The sequence below is a fragment of the Phascolarctos cinereus genome, unplaced genomic scaffold (genome assembly GCF_003287225.1).
Source record: "Phascolarctos cinereus isolate Bilbo 61053 unplaced genomic scaffold, phaCin_HiC Scaffold_2;HRSCAF=192, whole genome shotgun sequence".
NCBI lineage: Eukaryota > Metazoa > Chordata > Mammalia > Diprotodontia > Phascolarctidae > Phascolarctos > Phascolarctos cinereus.
Genome location: NW_027555625.1, coordinates 90,086,824 through 90,103,332, shown reverse-complemented (window position 1 = coordinate 90,103,332; position 16,509 = coordinate 90,086,824). Strand labels below are relative to the sequence as shown.

At 39.0% G+C, this 16,509-nt stretch overlaps 1 protein-coding gene and 1 long non-coding RNA gene across 2 annotated transcripts in view; both read right to left on the bottom strand.

Annotated features, from left to right (window-relative positions):
- The window catches only part of CAMKMT (calmodulin-lysine N-methyltransferase), a 501,359-nt gene that overhangs the window by 389,398 nt on the left and 95,452 nt on the right, over positions 1 to 16,509 (bottom strand).
- Positions 7,100 to 11,706, bottom strand: LOC110218495 (uncharacterized). The gene is made up of 3 exons (XR_013484310.1): positions 10,580 to 11,706; positions 8,396 to 8,576; positions 7,100 to 7,304 (listed from the first exon to the last, which is right to left on the bottom strand). It is a non-coding gene; the product is annotated as an uncharacterized LOC110218495 (long non-coding RNA).

Sequence of the window (16,509 nt, the reverse complement as noted above, 5' to 3'; positions counted from 1 at the left end):
GAGAAGAGACAGAGCCAAGTTGGCAGAGTAAATGCAGTGACATGCTTGAGCTCTCCCCCAAACCCCTCCAAATACCTATAAAAATAGCTCTAAACAAATTCTAAAGCAGCAGAACCCCCCCAAAAGACAAAGTGAAACAAATTTACAGCCCAAGACAGCCTGGATGGTTGATTGGAAAGGTATATCATGCCGTGTGGGTAGAGGAGCACAGTTCAGCATGGGAGCGCAGTTCAGCGTGGGCATGCAGGCAAGGCAGGCCTCAGCGAACCTGGAGCAGGCCTCAGAGGACTGAACTGCGGGCAGCCATGGCAGTTTCCAGACTTCTCAACCCATGAACACCAAAAACAACTTAGTGGGGAAAATCTGTGACTGCAGTGAGAGAGAGAGAAGCACGGTCCCAGCTCCAGTCTCTGTGTGTGGCCCCAGGACAGTGGCTGCTTCCAGAGCTTCCAGTCCATGGACTGAGGGGGAATTGAGCAGCTGATCAGAGGGAGATTGCAGGGATCTCTCAGCTGGTGCAGGATTCTCTTGCTTTGCCTGTGCTTGGATCTGGGTCACAGTTCTGGGTGGTGGTCCTGGGGCAAGGAGGAGTGCTGGTGTGGTGGAACTTGTAGTGGTGCTGAAGAGAAAATCCTCCTCATAGTTCCAAGGCAGAAAAGAGCGCTTGTGGTCACTCATAGACCAGAGCACAGGCCAGGAAAGGCGTAAACACCTTGCCCCTTATCATACTACCTTGGAAGAACTGAAAATTTACAGATCCCTACAACTATCTTTGAAAACAGCTGCACAAAACCCCCAAAACTTGGGAAAATACATTCTCCACACTGGAAGCATACCCCTACCCTAACAAAGACTTTGAAACTCAAGTAATGGGCTGGAATCATGAACAAAGGCTGAAAAAAAGTCAGACCATAGAATCTTTCTTTGCTAATAAAGATCAAAACATACAACCAGAGGAAGACAACAAAGTCAAAGCTCCTACATCCAAAGTCTCCAAGAAAAATATGAATCAGTCCTAGGCCATAGAAGAGCTCAAAAAGGAGTTTGAGAAACAAGTAAGAGAAGTAGAAGAAAAACTGGGAAGAGAAATGAGAGTGATGCAAGAAAATCATGAAAAATAAGTCAACAGCTTGCTAAAGGAGACCCCAAAAAATACTGAATAAAATAACACCTTAAAAAAATAGCCTAATCCAAATGGCAAAAGACATCCAAAAAGCCAATGAGGAGAAGAATGCCCTAAAAAGCAAAATTGGCCAAATGGAAAAGGAAGTCCAAAAGCTTACTGAACAAAATACTTCCTTAAAAATTAGAATGGAGCAATTGGAAGCTCGCGACTTCATGAGAAATCAAGACACTGTTAAACAAATCCAAAAGAATGGAAAAAATAGAAAACAATGTGAAATATCTCACTGGAAAAACAACTGACCTGGAAAATAGATCCAGGAGAGAGAATTTTAAAATTATTGGACTATCTGAAACCCATGATAAATTTAAAAAAAGCCTAGACATTATCTTTCAAGAAATGATCAAGGAAAATTGCCCTGATATTTTACAACAAGAGGGCAAAATAGAAATTGAAAGAATCCACCAATCACCTCCTGAAAGAGGTCCCCAAAGGAAAACTCCTAGGAATATTGTAGCCAAATTCCAGAGTTCCCAGGTCAAGGAGAAAATGTTGCAAGCAGCCAGAAAGAAACAATTCAAGTACTGTGGTAACACAATCAGGATAACACAAGATTTAGCAACTTCTACATTAAGGGACTGCAGGGCTTGGAATATAATATTCCAGAGGGTAAAGGAGATAGGTTTACAACCTAGAACCACCTACCCAGCAAAACTGAGTATAATCCTTCAGGGGAAAAAATGGTCATTGAGTGAAATAGGGGACTTTCAAGCATTCTTGATGAAAAGACCAGAGCTGAATAGAAAATTTGACTTTCAAATACAGGACTCAAGTGAAACATGAGGAGATAAACAGGAAAGTGAAATCATAAGAAATTTACTAAGGTTTAACTATTTACATTCCTGCATGGAAAGATGATGTTTGTAACTCATGAGACCTTTGTCAGTATTAGGGTTGGAGGGAAAAATTATATGTATGGAGAGAGGCAGACAAGAGAGAGAGAGAGAGAGAGAGAGAGAGAGAGAGAGAGAGAGAGAGAGAGAGAGAGAGAGAGAGAGCACACAGGGTGAGTTGAAGATGAAGGGGTGATATCTGGAGAATAAAATTAAGGAGTGAGAGGAGCAGCTAGGTGGTACAGTGGATAGAGCACTGGCCCTGAAGTAAGGAGGACCTGAGTTCAAATCTGGCCTCAGACCAAAACTTTGACACTTACTTACTAGCTGTGTGACCCTGGGCAAGTCACTTAACCCCAATTGCCTAAGGGGGAAAAAAAGGAGTCAGAGAGGATTATATGGAGAGAAGGAGAAAGGGAGAGGCAGAATGGGGTAAATTATCTCACATAAAACAGACAGAAAAAGGTTTTTACAGTAGAGGGGAAACCGGGGAAGGTGACAGGGAATGAGGGAACCTTCTTCTCATTGGATTTGGCTTAAGGAGAGAATAAAATACATACTCAATTGGGTATGGAAATCAATCTTACCCTACAGGAAAATGGGGGGGGGAAGGGGACAAGAGAGCAGGGAGATGATAGAGGGGAGGGCAGATTGGGGCAGGGGGTAATCAGAAGTAAACACGTCTAAGAAGGGACAGGGTCAAAAGAGAGAATAAAATAAATGGGGGGTGAGATAGGATTAAGGGAAATACACTTAGTTTTTCACAGCATGATTACTATGGAAGTGTTTCACATGACTACACATGTATAACCTGTATCAAGTTGCTTGCTTTTTTAATGAGGGTGGGTGGGGAGGAAGGGAGAAAATTTGGACCCCAAAATTTTAAAAACACATGTTAAAAAAATTGTTTTCACATGCAACTGGGAAGTAAGAAATATAGGAAATGGGGTATAGAAATCTATCCTGCCCTACAGGAAAATAGAAGGGGAAGAGGATAAGAGGAGGGGGTAAGAGATAGAAGGGAGAGCAGATTAGGGGAAGGGGTATACAGAACGCATGCCATCTTAGGGTGGGGGGATGGATGAAATGGGGAGAAAATTTGAAACTCAAAATCTTGTGGAAGTGAATGTTGAAAACTAAAAACAAATAAATTTTTAAAAAATAATCTATCACATTCACCATCTACATTATAAATTATAATGTTTTGAATTCTACTAGACCTAACTTCACCCATTGGCTGGAAACTGTTCTCTCAAAGGTTATCAACAGTCCTTTCATTGCAAAATCTGAGGGCTTTTTGCAGTCATCATCCTTCTTGATCTCTCTACAGCTTTTGATACTGTTAGCCACCACATCCTCTGGTTATTGTCTCTGGAGTTTTATGATACTGCTTTCTCCTGATTCTCTTCCTGCCTGTATGATCACCCCTTCTCAGTCTTCTTTGATGGATTATTATGGAACTTCCACGCGTCTCCCAAGGCACAGTTGTCTCCTGAGTCTCAGTCTCCCAAGCACAGTTGTAATTAGGCATTTTTTAAAGTGGAAGAAAAAAAATAATGGGACTGATAGGGAAAGGTGATGGTGGTACAGAACCTGATTGGGGAAGAATTGTACTTGCATAGAAGGCAGTATAAAATAAGAAGGGGTCAGCCCTTCCTCAAAAGAATCTGGCCCTCTTCTCCTCCCCTACTTCAGGGCTATAGTAGAAGGCTGGCTCTAGGAGAGAGCCACTAAGGTAATGGAATCCTGGAGGTGACAGCCCAGGGATCAATGTGACATGCATTAATGCAGGTTAGTAGAGAACCATGAAATGAGAGGTACAGGGAGGCAACATAGCCCCCACCCCAGATGTTGGCAAGGTCCATTTTCTGGGCAAGGTCCATTTAGCCTAGGCTTTCTTCTTTCTCTATATGCTTCTACTAGTGATCTCATTAGCTCTCAAGGGTTCAACTATCATCTCTATGCATATGATTCCCAAATCTATATACTCAAATATTCAAATGGATCAATAATCTCATTGACTCAGGAATACCCTTCAATGACAAAGAATGCAACCCATACATACCCGCCCAGTATGAAATTGAAAGTCTTTATTCTCCCAAAAGTTCACCACAAGAGGATTTCCACAACATAGTAGAGGCCTTCCTCAGTTTCTCCAACATTGAAAAGCTACCAATAGGGGTAGGCGGCACAGTAGATACAGCACTGGCCCTTGAGTCAGGAGGACCTGAGTACAAATCAGGAAAGAAAGACAGAAAGAAAAGAAAGAAAAGGAAGGGAAGGGAAGGGAAGGGAAAGGAAGGGAAAGGGAAAAGGAAAGGGAAAGGGAAAGGGGAGGGGAAAGGGGAAGGGAAAGGAAGGGAAGGGAAAGGAAGGGAAGGGAAAGGAAGGGAAGGGAAGGGAAGGGAAGGGAAGGGGAAGGGAAGGAAGGGAAGGGAAGGAAGGGAAGGGAAGGGAAGGGAAGGAAGGGAAGGAAGGAAGGGGAAGGGAAGGGAAGGGAAGGGAAGGGAAGGGAAGAAGGGAAGGGAAGGGAAGGAAAGAAGGAAGGAAGAAGGAAAGTAGGGAAGAAACAAAGAGAGAAAGAGAGAGAAAAAGGAGGGAAGAAGGAAAGAAAGGAAGGAAGAAGGAAAGAAATGAGGGAGGGAGAAACAAAGGGAGGGATGGAGGGAGGAAGGAAGGGAAGAAGGAAGGAAGTAATGAAGGAAAGAAATAGAAAGAGAAAAAAGATGGGAGGGAGGGAAGGAGGAAGGAAGAAAGGAACGAACGAACGAACGGAGGGAGAGAAGGAGGAAGGGAGGGTATCAATAGAGCACTATAACTGTTCACCTGTTACTCTTCACCTTTGCCATATGACTAACAGACCCTCTCTCCCTGTTATATGGTTTCCTGATGACATACCTTCTTTTTCATAGTTCATCACTTGTGTGATATAACCCGATTCTATCTACCATGCTCTCCACTGCCCTGTATCATACTCATTTTCAGTTTTTTGGAGTCATGGGATTCCATGTTTTTCTGCCATAAAGTAATATCTACAAAATGTCATCATTGAAAATATGGGCCTTTGGGAAGTCTGGAGTCAGGCAACAAGCATTTATTAAGCCTCAACTACCTGTCAAGCCCTGACTGTACTAAGGATACAAAGAAAGGCAAAACAAAACAAAAGAAGACAGTCGTTGCACTGAGGGAAAGTTTAATAGGGAAGACAACATGATGCAAACAATGAGATACATACAAGATAAATTGGAGCTAGTCTCAGGGAGAGGGCACAAAGATTAAGGAGGACCAGGAAAGGCTTCCTGCAGGTGTCTTTTTGCTAAAAGTCAGTAAAAGTGCATTGTAATCTCTTGAAAACAATCCAATCTACTATGCTTCTTTCCAACTGTCCCTCTATACTCTGGACCTTATCATCCACAGAGAATCCTTCCTCAATCTGACCTCTGCACTAGGTGTCTTCTATTATATTAGCAAAGTTTTTTGACAAGCACAAAATTCCTAGCCTGATGTCTCCTGTCTGGGGGCCTATGAAGACGATTATTTTTGATGTTACATCTTTCAAAGAGTATCAAATGTTCTTGATATACAGATGGAAGACACCTTGCTGTAAAAGAGCTTGTAAGGGGACATGTTGTTCTTCCTCACTTTTATTTCTTGGAATTTCTGGTTTTTGGGGGGATCAGGAACATCACAAGTTTCAAATGAGCTTTTTTTTATCCTCCCAGATAGTCTCTTCTCTTTTTAATTACCTTGTATTTAGTATATATTAGTGTGTATGTATGTATGTATGTATGTATGTATGTATGTATATATGTATGTATATATGCCTGCATACTTACAAGTATCCCTCAATACAATGTAAGCTCTTGAGGGCAAGAGATGTTTCATTTTTTATCTTTTTATCCCCAGAGCCTAACAGTATCTGGCATATATAGTAGGTTCTTAATAAATGCTTATTAATTAACTGGTTGATAAAGCAAGACAAAGTCCCAGCCTTCAGGGAGCTGAAAGATTAGTACAGGAATAAGCCCCCCACACCTACAATACATATATATACATACATACATGTATATGTATGTATATGTGTGTGTATGTGTGGTTTATATATGTATATTATATATATGTATGTACCTACATATATAAACATATATATGTTAGAATGTGATCAATGGAACGGTTAAAAAATGAAATGTGTGAATCACTGAGGAATGTTAACACAAACTCAGCATTAACTAAGAAAATGAACTGAAAAGAATTTCTAAAACATTCTATAGTCCATTAGGGTTTATAAAACTATATATCCCCAATTTATAACTGAAAAAAAAAAGAGCTTATAAGGAGCATGTTGTTCTATGGTACCAAATGCTTTTTTTTTTAAATAATCTGCAAGCAATACACACTATAGGATCTTATCTGTATATTGTTTTAGTATTGCTTGTGAAAACCTGCTTATTTCCTACTAATAACCTATTGAGGATGCCCTTGATTAATGAGCAGATTAATCAAGTTCATAAAGATTTCATATAGATGAAAGAATAAGCATATGGGTCAGTAGTTACTGATGTTCTCTCTCAGGGCTTTTTTTTTTTTTGCATTAACAAAGCCCAAGATTTTCCCTATATTTTTGGTATACTACAGAATCTCCTCTTTATATACTTGGTCCAATCTGGCTATTTTTCACATTTTCTCTTTAGTATCATTTCTACCTCCTCTAAAAGTACCTTGGGAACTGTGATGTTAAGAGTCCAAGTGTGATGGCTCTATTCTGCTTGTTTGAAAAAACAGTTCATGAAAAAAAATGGCTTTTACAAATCTTTGGCGTGTCTTTGGTGTATAGTCTTTCCATTTTCATCCTTGAAGGCTCTTGGGAGAACTGTGTTTAGTTGGATATCCTGTCATGTTTTCTTTAATAATATTAGTAATTATAATGTGGATCATTATTATTGTGATCATAGATAGTATTTATATAGAGCTTTAGGGTTTGCAAGGTATAGATGTTATCTCATTTAATCCTCACACTCTGTGAAATGGGTATTATTATTATTATTAGCCCCATTTATAACAGAAAACTGAGGCTGAGTGATTTACCCAGGATCGCCTATCTTAGCAAGTGGCTGAGAAAGGATCCAAACCCAAGTCCAGCATCTCTTTGGCACGGTTTTTACCTACACAGTTTCTCTTTGCTATCTGAGATCCATCATGAGTTTGCATTTTAAGCCGGTGTTGCTGACTGAGGCACTTTCTGAACTCATCTGCCATGTTGTAGCATTACCTTTTTTCATTGTTCAAACCTGTGGATAAAATTATTATAGTAGGTATTGATGTCATTTCTGTTGTCCATTTCTCATTTTTTATTTTCAATTACTTATTTAAATAGATCAGGGGTTAATCATTCTAATTGTACTCCATATGATTTTCTCATTGGTATTATTTAAAAAAAACAAACCAAATTCTGATCTTAGTTCTAACGAATCAATGGTCTAACTGTACGTCGGGCTGATTCAGGGATAATGCCTACACTAGTTACAAATCTTTTCTTGACTCTTAAAATAAAATCTATTTCATTCTTAATAATGTTAATTGATGCTTGACTTGTCCAGCACCTACCAATTCTAATAATCAGCCAGTCTTAATATTTCTCCTGATCTCCATTTTAGCACCACTAACTGTCCGCTTCACCTCTTTACGTGAATGTCCCACTGACACCTCAAATCTAATATGTCTAAAACTGCACTTCTTATCTTGCCCCCTAGCTGTGCATCTCCCCCAAATGTCCTTGTTTCTTGGAGGGCCCTACTACTCTCCCATCACCCAGGTTCACAACCTGACAGACACCCCTGGGTCTCTCCTCTCCCTCACTTCTGCCACGTCCAATCAGTTACATCTTTTGTCTGGTCTGCCTCTACAATATCTCTCACATCCAGTCGTATTCTATTCAGTCACATAACCACCAGTGCAGGCCTTTAGCATCCCCTCACGGCACTACTGCCCAAGCTTCCTCATTAGCCTACCTGCTTCTTGTCTTTCCTCCCTCCAATTCACTTTTCACATAGTTGCCATCTCCTAGCTCTGGCCTTTCTTGGCCACCCTGACCTGATAGTGCACCTCCCAAAGTGACTTTGCATTTCATATTTCTATGAGCACATGCAGTTTCCCTTGATATAACATGCACTTTGAAGGGGAGGTACTCATTTCTGTCTGTGCCTGGAATATAGAATGTGCTTAATAAATTCTTGGTGAATAACTGATTTATTGATAATTTTCCTAACGCACAGGTCTGCCCATGTCATTCCCCTACTCAAAAATCTTCAGTGCTTTACCAGCATAAATACAAATTGCACAGTTTTGCATTAAAACCCTTCCTACTTGGACTTCAGCATACCTTATTTCAGACATGTTCCCTATCATGCACTCTTGTGGCCTGCTGGCTGCTGTGAGAAATCAGCATTCCACTTCTCCCCAGCATGCTTTATCCCAGTCTTCTCCTCCATTCCTGGAATGAATTCCTTCCTCACCTCCTCTTCTTTAAGATCCTTAGGTGTCTTCAAGGCTTACCTCACCTCCTATTATAGTGGGAAGCATTTTTTGAGCAAACTAGTTCTCAGAATTCTATCTCTTCCCAAATTATCTTATACTTACTGGTATAAATGTTGTTTTCCCTTAATAGAATATAAGCTCCTTGAGGGCAACCTGAACCTGTTAACTTCAACAGAGTAGGTGCTTAACAAAAGTTTCCTAAATGCATAAATTTCCCATCTAAAATAGTAAGCCTTGACTTAAAATTGAAGACAAACCCACATATAACCAGAGCCCAAAGACAAATTCTGAGTTCAAAGAATATACCAATTAAGACACTACTCTAGGGGCAGCTAGATGGCGAAGTGGATAGAGCACTGGCCCTGAAGTCAGGAGGACCTGAGTTCAAATCCCGGCCTCAGACCAAACACTTGACACGAACTAGCTGTGTGACCCTGGGCAAGTCACTTAACTCCAAATGCCTAAAAAGTAAAAACAAAACCAAAACAAAAAAAAAAGACACTACTGTAAAGACAGAATCTGTTTTTTATTCATTTGGACCACCTTTATTCCATGACACACTTCTACAGTATGAAAAAACATATCTCATAAATTCAGGAATTATCATTAAACTGAATTACAATTCAGAATAAGTATGTGAAGTTTCAGGTAACACTTGCAATCGTAACCAAGCAGTGCTTTTCTATTCTTCCAGAAAATGTCACTTCGAAGGTTTCAACAATTCTACTAAACCTAGGCTGTAAATGCCATGCTTGAATTTTTTTTTGGATGCATGCCCCAACAACAAATGATGCACAATGATCTGAGGACAGCACTCTCATCCAAGAACTTAATCAGATTAATGATGTATTTGTTTTATAAAAATGAAGTACATTAAGCCTGAGAATACCTAATTTACATACTAAATGGTTGCTAGGGACCCAACAAATACTACTGGTTTTATAAAACACAGATTACAAAATCATCTATTGTCTTGGAAATCTGTTAATAAATAGCAATGAAATGCAAGATAATAAACAAATGTTCATTAGTAGTAATTATTTAGGTAAATTCATTAGATGATGTTTAATTGTTCAAAAGAACTTATTCCAAAACACACATGCTATGTGGACAACACTGATGCTATTATGTAAAGATAACGCTAAGAAAATATTTAAATTGCTGCCTTCTAATTAAATTGATCTTAAATTATACAGTTGACATTTAACTTTTTTTTTCATTTTTAGATCAACTTAGATATACACACCCATAATAATGACTTACACTGATACAGGCCATACCATGAATAACATTCCTCCAACTAACATCATTCCAGGATAATTTCATTAAGCTGTTATAATCACATTCCATCATTATGGGCGGGACCTAAGTCCCTCTGCATCACCTTTAATCTCCCCACTAAGGCTCCTGATCCACAACAAGGTAGCTAAGGGGTCAGCTTCCCAGCCAACTTTAATTCCTCTCATTTCTAATGCTATGGAACTAGCTTTTCCCCTGTTATTGTTTCACGGAGCTCCCGTACCCATTAGAAGGCTGGGTCCACAGAGAGTATAATAAGGGTAACCCTGAAAGGTTGGGTTTTCTAGTACTGTTACTCACAAACCCCAATCCAGTGTGCTCTCCCATCACTGATTATCAACCAGACTTAATTAGCATTTGGAAAAGCTGATTTACTAAGGTGGTATAGTCAGAACAAATGGATCAAAACGTTTCTCCCAAAAGGTCTAGGACACACTCTCCCATAAGCATACACATGAGAAGAGTATGTCCAAACTTGGAGTACAATGGCAGTGAGGCACACATGAAGAATAAATCTGCAGCAAAGGGACAATTCACAATTCCTAGTTATTAGAAGTTATTTTCTTCTTTTTTGAAGACCTCATGAAATTCCTCTTGGGTGTAGCTCTCTGCTCATCCTCATTATGCCTAGTTTGGTTTTGGCTTCTTTCAGCTCCCAATTCAGACACTGCCATCAGCCGATGTTGTTCCAGGGAGACTCTACTACCAATGGAAGTTCAAAACTTCTGACCTTCTGAAATTCACACGGTCATTCTCTGGTCAATGAAAGGGAGAAAGGAGAAATAGTTCACTCCTCTCTCACCAAGGGCAATTCCCTCAGCCATGCCTAGATTGGCTAGCTGGTAGAATGTCCTACTAGAATGTTCAATTCCTAACTGGCTTGTGATGACATACATAGGCCTAGAGGAGTGTCTAATTCGTTCAACCAATGCCATTGCATTTACTGTGTGACATCATCTGATTTCACCCAATGATCAAAGCATTTCACTTCTGCCAAACTGATCAAGAACTGGTTCGCATCTGGTTTACATTTTTGTCCAACTGATTCAGTGGAGATGTCTAGGCTTCCTGTAATTACATTAATTAGGGTAGGGGTATGGAACATCTCTCTCAAATACCTAAAAATGGGCTTTCATGGAACAAATTAAAGCCATTAACACATATGCCTGTAGAATACTTTGTAAAATTTTTCCCCACATGGTCTCATCTGATCCCCCCAATAATTACTTAAGGTAGTCAGTTCAGGTATTATTACTTCCACTTTCTAGATGAGGAAAATGAAGCTCAAGGCAATAAAATGACTTATGTAGGTAATAAGTAGCCCAGTTAGGATTCAAACTCAGGTTCTCAATCCTCTGACTGAAAATTCAGTTTTCCTTCTATTGTGTCCCTGTGTAAAAAAAGTGGAAGGAGTAAAGGAGGTAATCCATACCAGATGATAGGAAGGGCATAAGCAACAACATGGTGATAAGAGAGGGCAGGACTAGAACAGAGGGCAGATAATAGTCCAACTTGTAGAAAGTAGAATATATGAAAGAGAGTACTATGAGATAAGGCTGGATAAGGTAAGAGCCAAATTGTGGAGGGCCTTGAATGCCAAGATCCCCGGTTTATACTGTACTCATTAGGCAAAGGAGAACCACTAAAGGTTTTTGAATCAATGAGTGATATCAGAGCAGTGCATTCAGAAGATTTCTTTGGCAATAGTGTGAAGGCAGTAAGAAGTTCACTATGTTAATATAGGAAAGAAAAGATTAGTAATGTTACTGTTGTTGAAATGTTGTAGAAATATGAGACTGAGAAACTAAAGAGATTGGGGATAAAGACACAGACTTGAGATTCATCTTCAGAGAGGTGATGTTTGATAATCCTGGTGCTGCTCTTGATCATCAGAATTATTTTATTCTAGAATATTTTTATGACCTACTCTGACATTCTATCATTTTAAAATGATCACTTAAATAGCGTTTTTTTAAAATTTGTTTTAAAATTCCTCCCTCAGTTTTAGAGTTGTTTTGAGGGTTTTTTAATGATAAAAGGTAGGCCAGAAAAATTTGGGGACCTCATCAGCAAAAGGTAAGAGGTAGCAGGAGCTTGGGCTGGTCCTGGGGCTACCGCAGCAGTAGTGGCCACATCTAGGCCTCCACCTGCCTAGTGACTCAGCTCTACCAGGTCCTTTAGAAGTCTGGTAGTTTAAATTATAAAAGGATTAGCCTGGGGCTGAGATGGTTGTCAAAAATATTTTCCAGAGTTCAAACTGCCTGCAAGGCATTTTCTATAGTTCCTAACTTAGAGACTCAAGAAAGAGAGCTGTATTTGATAGCCTTTTTATTCCTACGGTATTTTTATATACTAGTTTTAAATTTTTATTTGTTACATTAGCTGTAATTTATGGTTCATACATACCTACTGTATTTTTTTAAAAGTCAAAATTTTGCCATACCGATTAAACTGCCAAAGAAGTATTTTATAGAGCTAGAAAAAAATAATAACAAAATTCATCTAGAAGAACAAATGGACAAGAACACAAAGGGAATCAACTTGGGGGTGGGTGGGATATGAAGGAAGGTGGCCCAGGTTTCAAACTATATTACAAAGCAGTAATCATAAAAACAACCTGGTACAGGCTAAGAAATAGAGTGGTGAATTAGTGGAACAGATTAGGTACACAACCTACAGCAGTAAAGAACCACAGTAATCTAGTGTTTGATAAATCCAAACAGCCAAGCTTTGGGGGCAAGAACTCATTTGACTAAACTATTGAGAAAACTGGAAAACAGTTTGGCAGAAACTAGGGATACACTAACATCTCACACTGTATAAACCAAGATAAGGTCAAAATGGGTACATGATTTAGACATAAAGGGTGATATCATGATCAAATTAGAGGAGCATGGAAAATTTTACCTGTAAAATCTATAGATAAAAGAAGAGTTTATGACCAAATAAGAGATAGAGAGGATCACAGGAAGTAAAATGGATAATTTTGATTACACGAAATTAAAAAGGTTTTGCACAAACAAAACTAAGGCAGCTAAAATTAGAAGGAAAGCAGGAAACTGGCAGAAAGTTTTTACAGCAAGTTTCTTTAATAAAGGCCTCATTTCCCAAATACATAGGGAACCGAGTCAAATTTATAAAAATGAAAGCTATTCCCCAATTGATAGTCAAAAGATATGAATAGGTAGTTTTCAGAAGAAGAAATCAAAGCTATCAATAGTCATATGAAAAAATGCTCTAAATCAGTGAATTTTTTTTGTTGTTGTTCAGTCATTTTTCAGTTATGCCTAACTCTTTGTGACTCCATTTGGGGTTCTCTTGGCAAAGATACTGAAGTGTTTGCCATTTTCTTCTCCAGCTCATTTTAAATTTGAAGAAACCAAAGCAAACAGAGTGAAGTGACTTATCCAAGGTCACACAGCCAGTAAGTGTCTGAGACCAGATTTGAACTCACCAAGATGAGTCTTCCTGACTCCAGGCTCAGCAATCTATCCACTACACTAACTCACTTCTCCCCTACAAATGGTTAGAGAAATGCAAATTAAAACAACTCTGAGGTATCACCTCACACCTATAAAACTAGCTAACATGACAGAAAAGGAAACTGGCAAATCCTGGAGGGGAGGGGACGTAGAAAAATTAGGACACCAGTGTACTGTTGGTGGAGTTGTGAACTACCTGGTCCAACCATTCTGGAGAATAATTCAGAACTGTGCCCAAAGGGCTATTGAACTGTATACCCTTTGATCTAGCAACACCACTACTAGGTCTCTATCCCAAAGACATCAAAGAAAAGAGAAAGGGGCCTATTTATACAAAAATATTTATAGTGGCTTTTTTTGTGGTAGCAAAGAACTAGAAATTGAGAGAATGCCCATCAACTGAGGAATGGCTGCAGAAGTTGTGGTATATGATTGTGACAGAATACTATTGTGCTATGAGAAATGATGAGCAGGATGGTTTCAGAAAAACCTGGGAAGATTTATATGAACTGATGCAAAGTGAAGTGAGCAGAACCAGAAGAACATTGTACACAGTAACAGCAATATTATAACGATGATTAACTGTGAAAGACTTAGCTACTCTGATCAAGACAATGATCCAAGACAATTCCAAAGGACCCATCATGAAAAAATGCTATCCACCTCCAGGGAGAGAAATGATGAACTCTATGCGTAGACTTTTTTTCACTTTCTTTATTTTTCTTACCTTTTTTTTTTTTTTGTCATGGCTAATATGGAAACATGTTTTACATTAAAAAAAAAAGCCTAGAACCTGCTGAACTAAGGCAAGTTGAGTCTACGGATTAATTGTTAACGGGAGGCAGATCAGTATGGGTTGTTGAGTGTTAGAAGTATAGCCCCATAGGTTTATCTCTAGAACCCAATGTAGCAGCCAGTTTCTGGGGACCCAACCTTCCAACCTACAAGTACAAGTTTGGTGAGTATTCTAGAGGAGATGCTACATAAATAATGTAACTTCAAGAGCAAATGCCCTCAACCAACTGTGGTATTCAGAGACCCTAAGACATTGGTCTCAAAGCGAGGAGCAAAAATATTCCAGAAATGATCCCCTAAGATTTAAACACAAAGAATGTAACATCATGAATTCTTTTTCTCCAGAGACACCTTGTGGGAAAATATGGGCCCAAAGAAGCAGTATCCCCACATCCCTGTTGAAAATTTAAAAGCATGTATTAAAGGAAACAAGGTATAGTAATTAAGGTCTGGCCAACTACGGAGGCATATGTCTTGATGTGAGGCTGAATTAAATCAAACCAAGATCACCTAAGTATGTATCATTATTCCTTAGAAAAAGGAACTTCCAATAGAAAAAGGAATTTCTTACCTCATATGAGGTGAAAAGGGACTGTTCACACAACTCACCCTGGAAAAGCTCAGCATAATACCTACTTGCTGCAGAGGAATAGCCTCTCCTGAATATTCAATACATTCTTTGAGACTAGGAGTAAATCTAGAGTTGTTAGATGCCAGGGTTTAACCTTGACTGTTTGTGTTTAAAGATCTAGGGAATACTGGGATAGGGAATAATGGAAGAAGCAAAGATTTGTAGAGATTAGCATATAAATCAAACAGTTGTACAGAGGATGAATATATACATATACGTGGAAACAAGATTTGAAATTTATCTCATACAGTATAAATCAGGGCATGATAAATCTCCAAACCCTGGGTCACTATGACACGTTGAAATTTCATCAAACTATGTATTATTTTTGATGATCATTATCTGATAGGTTCATAGAATCATAGATTTAGGGCTGGAAGGGACTTCAAAAGCCATCTAACCCAACCAACTTGGATGGGGAAGCCAAGGTCCAGGGAGACTAGAATACCTGAATAAGCAATTGTAAATTTCAATATTAAATCTCATATATTTAGACTTTTAATGGGAATTCCAAGCACTACATTGACTTCAGAGCTACCAGAAAGAGACACTAGGGGAGGCTTCTCAATTCTGCCTTCACTACCTCTTCATCCTCCTTCCTTGCCACTGGCTTAACCTAATCAATCACTTTGGGCTTTCATAGCCATGTGGATCCCAGGCCTTTTCAAGTCTATAAATATGACCTTATTCTCTGCTCCATTCTGCCCAACCCTCTACCCTAATAATTAAAAAAAAAAAAGGCTCAGAACAATAGTTGTTGCCTTTCTACCCCCCACTGTGAAGACACCCAATTTTCCCCAAGCAGGTTTAGAAAAAGAGTGAATCTTCATCAATAAAGGGGAAATTCCTGCCTTGTGAAGAAGGTTCAGTATAAGGCCAGGTTGCAGGCTGAGGCTTTCAGTTCTTCATCCTAACTTTTAACTGTGTGCTTGGAGGGAGGGAAGAAGGCACCTGATCAGTTTTAGCACAATTTGATGTAACTTATTTAGTAACTTCATCTACCTTTCAATTTTTTCTCATCTTCTATGTCACTTATCATCATCACCAAAACAAAACAACAACAAAAAAAGGCAGCTAGAATGTATTAACCAGATATTCTTCTCTGTGAAGACTTCTTTGGGAGCATTACATCAAATGTCTGTTTTCTAGGAACACACTCTCATATTTACTCAAGGTCTGTATTGTCTATCCAGTTAACTGATACCTATACATGGATTTCTTGATCCTCCATTGCTTATGGGCTAACTGAATGAGGCTGTCCTTTTCTTCTCTCCAGCTAGGTTTGGTGAAGGGGTTAATCTTTCTGGTGTCATTGTGCCAGATTTTGGCAGTCTGGGGAAGCCTATGGACCTCTCTCCAGCATAATGTTTTTAAATTCATAAAACAAAATACATAGAAATCAAAAGGAAATCAATTATATTGAAATACAGTTGTCAAAATGTAAAAACAAAAACAAAAAATAAACATGTTCATAGATCCCAAGTTCAGAACCCCTGAATTAGGCTCCAGGCGAACTTGATTTTCAGAATCCAAATGGCAGGTTATATTCTTTTCCCCACTTTCTCTTTTCCTTCTTTTTCTCTCCCACTCCAAGTAGAGCCTAGGGCAATGATTCACTCTAATTCTCCATTTCACTGGTTTGAAGTACCCATTTATGTAGTAGACATTTGTTAAGTACCTACTATGTGCCCAACACAGAGTTAGGAATCACATAAAAGAAATCTGGGCTTGTCCCTAAAGAGCTAGCAAAAT